Source organism: Adiantum capillus-veneris, chromosome 26, assembly GCF_014529385.1.
Source record: "Adiantum capillus-veneris isolate H3 chromosome 26, ASM1452938v2, whole genome shotgun sequence".
Classification (NCBI taxonomy): Eukaryota; Viridiplantae; Streptophyta; class Polypodiopsida; order Polypodiales; family Pteridaceae; genus Adiantum; species Adiantum capillus-veneris.
In genome coordinates this window covers 44,509,486-44,516,219 of record NC_140956.1, presented here as the reverse complement: position 1 = coordinate 44,516,219, position 6,734 = coordinate 44,509,486, and positions in this window count along the sequence as shown.

Genomic DNA, 6,734 nt, shown 5'->3' with positions numbered 1-6,734 from the left:
CAGAGGGTGTATGGCTATCACAGAGACAATATGCTTTGGACATGTTGTCAAAGTATGGTATGGCTGATTGTAAGCCAATTTCTATTCCCTTGGATGTGAATGCAAAGCTGAGTGCAGAGAAGGGTGATGTTGTTGAGGATGTCAACATGTACAGGAAGATTGTGGGTAGTCTAATCTACTTGACTATCACGAGGCCAGACTTGAGCTACACAATAGGCTTGGAGAGTGAGTTCATGCAGCTTCCGAGGAAGCCACATTTGGATGGAGTACGACGCACACGTAGGTATGTGCAAGGTACTCTTGACTACGCATTGTTCTATGCAGCAGATGCACCATTAGCATTGTATGGGTATACAGATGCAGATTGGGTTATCGAGCACAGAGGCCGAGTACAGAGGTGCAGTAGTTGCGGTGTGCGAGGTAGCTTGGCTACGCACATTACTTGAGGACTTGGGAGTGCAGGTGGAGCAGCAGATTTTCATCCATTGTGACAACCTCAGCAGCATGCAGTTGGCTAGGAACCCAGTGTTCCATGCCAGGACCAAACACATAGAGGTCCATTACCACTACGTTCGAGAGCGAGTGTTGGCGGGCGACATCGACTTGGTCTATGTCAGCACAGAGGAGTAGATAGCGGATATCTTTACCAAGGCCCTCGGAGCTGAGAAGCTTCGACGTTTTCGGACTATGCTTGGACTCTGCGACATGCAGAGCTCGAGGGGGAGTGTTGAGATGTCGAGCTCTACACCTTGAGCTGGCATCCACTACGGGTCTTGGCCGCTTACGGCATTTACTCACTGGCGCGTTAGGGACCGACACGGAGGATCTCTGCCAGTGATTCTACAGCTGGACTACACTTATAGTGCCAGCCTAGTATGCTTCTAGCGAGTTCACACTTAGTGACCGCATGTACATATGTGCTACTTTTCAGCTTTAGCACTTAGTCATTTTGTACTCTCTTTTCTGTGAAGAAGAAGATGAAGCTTTCCATCTCTGTGTGCTTTGTGCTTGTCTTGTGTAGCTCTCTTGCATCCTCATTCTTTACACTCTCAACCTCCCAACCTTTAGGCCTCAGGTGGAGCCACCTTTGTTGAGAAATTGACAGCTCAAGATGAAGAAACTCAAGCGCAAATGCTTGAGGATCCTATTCAGTCTTTATACATCCTTATGACATAGGCAAAAGAGGATAGACTCCCTACCCCATCTTCATTGAAATCTAAGAGGAAAAAGGAGTCTTTAAAGGACCCCACAAGCTTCAATTGTGGCTAAACCTTCAAAGGAAAGTAAAAAATGAAGTGCCCTCCCTTCAAAGGATTCAACCTTAAATGTAGCAGACTTTCAGATGTGACAAGGGCATATGTCAAAAAGAATTGGCTCAATGGCACTAACCTTAGACCAATAGTCATTTGCTTGAAAGAGGTTAAAGTCTCAAGTCCGAACCTAATAACTAATCTCAAAAGATTAGGAAGTGGATACAAATGGTTTTGTAACATCATCCTCAAGGAAGAGGATGTGCTTCCATTAGGATATATGTAAAATATGTCAACTTTGTGATGAAGAAGTTCAAATCTGTTGATGGAAGCTGGGTAGCTAATACACTCTGTAAGCCCCTTAACTTTTTACTTGTTCTAGTTTATGCATCAAATTCCATTACTTATATTACAAGGACCTGGCAAGAAATTAAAAATCTTCTTAACCCCTACCTCCTTGCATGAGATTTCAACATGGTTGAAGATATTTTAGACATATTTAATTGCTTGGGTCAGGCTATAAGTGGTATGAGAAACAACACCAGGAGGAGGTGCTTGATCATCACAAATTGCTGAGCATCTCTCAAGAAATTGGTTTCACATGAAACAACAAGTAGTCAAGGTCTTGCTACAGGGCAGCCGGGTTGGACATGTTGTATATGAACAATGAAAATTGTGCAAGATTACTGGTAGATATCTTGTGTTAAAATATAATGTTTTCTTTTGTTTGATCGTTTCCCGTTTGTTTTTGAAATGCATAAAGAGGAAATTAAGTCTAAAGTAGGATGAGTTCATCTTGATAGTCATTGTTATTTATTAAGTAGTCAGACAAAAAGTAGAAGAAGTATTTCAACATGCATTATTTTGCATTCAAGGCTTGGGACCATGCAATTCGGATAACTCACACTTTGTTGACTGCATTCAAGAAGCAATCTAGGGAGATTAGACCTGGAAAAGAATCATGATTGAAAAAAGAATTGGTGAATAAAAATTTCAATTTCCCCTAATAGTCCCCCTCCTCTCGCCTTTTGGATCTTAAAGACCAGTGAAGAAGACAAGAGCTCCTTGCTGCTAAGGATGCTACGATTTGGACCAGAGATCATTAGATTGGGAAATTTGACAAAGCTGATAAAAATAGGTTTAACCTGTTAAAAAAGAAAGATAAAAGATTTCATACCTTTTCTATAAGTTATGAATTTTATTTTGTTCCATGATATTTCTAACACATAATTTCAACCATTACTTTAACAAGTATGATTTGTAGATTCTTAACCTAGAAACTGAGAAAAGTTACTTCCTAATGGAGAGTTATGTAATGGGAATTGATAAATAGCTATTTATTGCAGCTAATAGCTGGAAAAAGCATAAGTGAACGATCGACTATACAAAAGGATAGCAAGTTTATGGATATCTCATTATTAATTCTCTTTATGAGCGATGGTTACTTTATGTCCGGACAGTTTGTAATCATTTTGAGCATTCAAGAAATCTATAAGTGAATACGTGCAAGATGAAAATGTTCACTCTTGCATGGGGGGAGATTGCAGCCAGTGTATGTGTTCCTCTTCTCTCATCTCACCCTCCTCTCTCCATGATTGGGTAGAACTCCGCCCTAGGAAGTGCATTTGAACATGATTTCTAGTCTCTCTCTCTCTCTCTCTCTCTCTCTCTCTCTCTCTCTCTCTCTCTCTCAAAGTGTGTATGAAATTTAATTATGTACATGTATGATTCATTACTATGCAGATTCAATGCTTTTATCACTTGTAGCATGCTATTTTGGGTATTGTGGAGGCACACCGCCCATTCCATCTATAGAACTATACATAATTAGTTATATGCACAAAGTACATGCACTACAGATGATGATTTCTATCCGTAACAAATAGGCACAGCCTCATTGTAAAGCAACTAGTTCATGTGATAACGTGACTCTGCTAAGAGAGCCTCAAGGTAGGCAATCTCTTGCTTCAAAAACCAAAAGAATACCAGTATAACCACCTTCTTTTTGGTTGTGAAAATTTTTCTCTTATTTCAATGGGGCAATATGCTTGTTTCAAAATGCCAATTGTGAATATGATTCCAAATTTAGAGGATCTCTTGCTTAGTCTATAGCATTAATCATGTCTATAGGATTGGTATTTTTAGGGGTATGACCCAATTAATGGCAAATCACTCCATAAGTGTTGATGGTCATTGATTGGCCTCTTCGTACTTGTACTTTCTCAACTGCCAAGGGGTAGTGGCTAAATTCACTTTAACAAGCTGCTTACAATCACTATTTGTACCATATGTTGGTCTCAACTACCTAATAGTTTAAGTAGTTTCTTTGGAGAATCTAACCAAGGGTTCAAATTGCCAAGGCCACACAAAGGATTTTCAATTCAATATTCATTTATCTTCACTAATCCCTACTTTTAGTGTTTAGTAGGTCAACGAAATTTGAAAATCTAGTAGTGTACCTCTGAGGCTTGAAAATCTAGTACTGTACCTCTGAGGCTTGAAAATTGCTCTTGACATTTGAGTAAGTATACAATTATTTTTCACCTCATAGTAAGCATATAATTTGGTTTTATTCCTTTTTTGAATACGCTTTGGTTGAGCTTTACAAGTGGGATGCATATGCTGCACTGTCTTTCTCCACTCAACTCTTCAAATACATGACGAGATCATGTATGAGCAAAGGAATTTGGGAAGATAGTGTACCAAGTACCATCTCTGTAACTTGTTACTTTCCTTATTAAAATGGTTATAGGCCTACAAGGTAGGGTTTTGTTTGGAACATGTTGTTAATCACAAGGTGTGTAACATGGTCTAAGAACTCATGGAGTTTGGTTCAATTGGTGTGGAGTAAGATTTATGAGGGTCTCTCTCACTCATGTCACTGAGTGTTTCTAGATACCTCCATACACAAGTACATCTTGTACTTGATGGATGCCATACTTCTTGACATCACTCATATTCCATATGTGGAGAATATGAACCTCTGGGATAGACATTGGCACTTATTTTTTCAATTATGTGTCGTGATAGTCCCTAGGTGCTGGTTAAATCCATTTATTGATCCATTATGAGCACGTAGTATCAGGAACAATTCTAGTGGCCAAAATTTGTGAATACCTAGTAAGATTTGTTAATGTTATGAGTATTGCTAACAACATTAACCGATGGTTTTTTAAAGGTTTTTTAGGTTGCAATTTTGCATACCTATTACACATATAGCAAGGCTATGTCCTATTAATGAAAATGTTTCATTGTTTGTATCTAAATTGATTTATTTCCACATTCTATTATGGTCCAAATGTTTTAGTAAGGCTATCAAGTATTATGATGGGAAGTATTTTGTTTCTTTTTGTAGAGCTATTTACATATTTTATTCTCTCATTTTTCATGTATGCTATGAGCTTAACATACACCATAACCATTGGCAACTACAAAAAATTACTCATGGAAATGTAGGCTCATATATGTTTTTGCTAAATGTATGCACACTAGGTGTTATGGGCCCTAGTGTTTAACAAAGGAATATTTGGAATCGCATGCAAGCTCATGAATTTGATAGCTTCTAAAGCTTTTAGTCTCAACAATCACTTTACCTCTCTGGTCTTTACTCTAGGTCTATCAACCACCATATGCAATCATGGATCGGTGTGGGCGATTATAGATAGATTGCCTAAACTTTGTTATTTTATTCCAATCAAGTATATATGTTAACTACATTGGGTGTTAAAGAATTTGTATCAATTATATAGAGTAACCAACAAAATTGAGAGTAATTGTGAACCCATATTTACCAGTCATTTTTGGAGGACTGTCTATCAGTAGTTGGGAAGACAATTCAATATCAGATTGCCAATCATCCAAAGATAGAGAGGGAGCTTACAAGTGTTAAGATAGTACTAGAGGATATGATAAAAGCATACCTTAGTGAGGTAACAAACCATATGTGAAGATTACCTCTCTAGTTTGGAGTTTGCTTATCATGATGTAAAGCATGCTACGATTAAGTATAGTCCCTTCATGCTTAAGTCAGGTTTCCAACCGTGATCACCAGTTATGGTGGGGTTGGTTATTGATGAGGAATGGTAGCATGTCAAGGACTCAATTTTTATTGATGAGATATATCAACATGTCACTTTCATTTGTTCTACCACCTTTTGAAAGTCTAAAAATTTGTCATTCATTTTGTCACCTCTTAGTTGTTGTAGCTTGTTTAAAGTACTCAAGTGAGATTCTACACACTACTGCATTCATCCAAAATGGCTTATAAATCGATGGGATAAGGGTTACAGTCATGATAGATGACTCTCCTACTCATAACTTTGTAAATTGTTCTCTTGTTAAGAAATTAAGACTTTATCAACAATCAAGTGCTCACCAATATGCCGTCTCCATGATGCATGGTGAGGACAAGAAGATATGGAACTCGGGTATTTTTATTTGGAAGCTGAGATACAAGGGTATAAAGATACACTTGACTTCCAAATTATGAATATGGATCACACGGACTTGGTTTTGGGAAGGGAATGGTTGTAGGGGCTTGGACCTTCTTTGAAACGGAGCTACCAGCAAAACTCACTAGAGTTTGAAAAAGAAGGTAAAAAGTTTGTTATATAGGGTGAGCATGATGTACATAATAGTCCTTTGATATGTTTTCTTGAGTTGAAAAAGCTTGTAAAAAAAGGGTCTTGTGATGTATATATGCTTTGGTGTCAATCTATCGTAAATAAGGACTCTGATGTAGAAATGAAAAATCAAGTTTCTTACTTATCTTTGTCTTTGGTGGTGATTATGAAAGTGATGTAAAGATTTTACTAGAGGAATTTAAAGATGTCTTTCCTATTGATTTGCCAAAAGGTTTGCCTCTTGAAAGAGGTGAAGTAGATCATGCTATTGATTTAAGTAAAAATGCAAAGCCCGCCTGTAAACCACCCTATAGGTTAGGCCAAGTACATCACTTAGAAGTAGAAAGGCAATTGCAAGACTATATAGATAGAGATTTAATTAAACCCAACAATTATCCATGGGCATTGGTGAAGAAATAGATGATTCTATGCGAATTTGTGTCAACTATAGAGCACTAAAGAATCTCACAATAAAGAACAAGTTTGCTATGCCTAGAATGAAAGTTTGCTATGCCTAGAATGAAAGATATTTTGATCAATTAGAGGCAGCCGAGTATTTTAGTAAGATTGACTTACAGTGTGGCTATCATCAAGTTAGAATAAGGACTAAAGATGCTGCAAAAATAGTCTTTAGGACTAAATATGGGCATTATGAGTTTTATGAAGCTGATGAATAGTGTTCTATTGCCCTCTCTAGGAAAATTTTGTAGTAGTTTTTATTGACGATATCCTCATCTATAGTCGTACCTGAGAGGAGCGTTTAGAACACCTTAGAAAAGAGTTCCAATTGCTCAAACAAGATTCTCTTTATGCAAAGAAATCCAAATTGAATTCTTAGCTAAAGAAGTGGGTTGTATCATTT